The sequence below is a fragment of the Onychostruthus taczanowskii genome, unplaced genomic scaffold (genome assembly GCF_017590055.1).
Source record: "Onychostruthus taczanowskii isolate IOZ18803 unplaced genomic scaffold, ASM1759005v1 scaffold22, whole genome shotgun sequence".
Taxonomy (NCBI): Eukaryota; Metazoa; Chordata; class Aves; order Passeriformes; family Passeridae; genus Onychostruthus; species Onychostruthus taczanowskii.
Window position 1 is genome coordinate 13,137,193 of NW_024499462.1, and position 780 is coordinate 13,137,972.

Consider the following 780-nt stretch of genomic DNA (forward strand, 5'->3'; position numbering starts at 1 on the left):
CCTACCTTTGAATTGTGGCTAGCCGTAGTCAACAAATTCCAGTGACTGCTACAGCAAAAAGTGAATTCACTTTAGTTGATACTTGACCTGAAGTGTGTCCTGCAGAGGCACAGGACTGCAGACTGGCACCTGCAAAGCAATGGGGTAACTGGACTGATCTCCCCTGACAGCTCCCCTCTCATTCACTTTCTCATGGCATTTGTAGCACCATTCTGTGATCTCCTTGGGGCCACTGATCCTATGGACAACTGGAGTCCATGGAATTAGGCCGGTTTAACCGGTGGAGCGGCACATTTTCTCCTGAGAGTGCTCATGTCAGCAGAAGTCTGGATGGGGGGAGCAATGCAGGGACTGGTGCTCTCTTCGCAAGCAGAGACCCTGTATAGGTTTTGGGGCTGCTTGTTGTAGGGAACTTTTACTCCTTGAACCTAGCCTAGGGGTAGTTTGCCATGTTTCCCAAGACAACACTCCAGTGGGCTCAACCATGCCCAGGGCATCCCAGAACACTTCATGCCTGCTTACATGTTTGGAGTTCACTCCAGTAAGGTGACAGTGCAAATCTGCCCATGGGAGCTTGCACCCAGGACAGTCCTGACCCCTTCTCACCCCTGTTACCCATAGCCTGTGGCACCACTGATAACCAAGGCAGTTTTCCATTATGAACACATAACATGCAATTTAAATAGAGAACAAGAAAAAGCATGAAAAGAAAAAAAAAAAAAAAAAAAAAAAAAAAAAAAAAAAAAAAAAAAAAAAAAACCCCAAAAAACCCCCCCTACT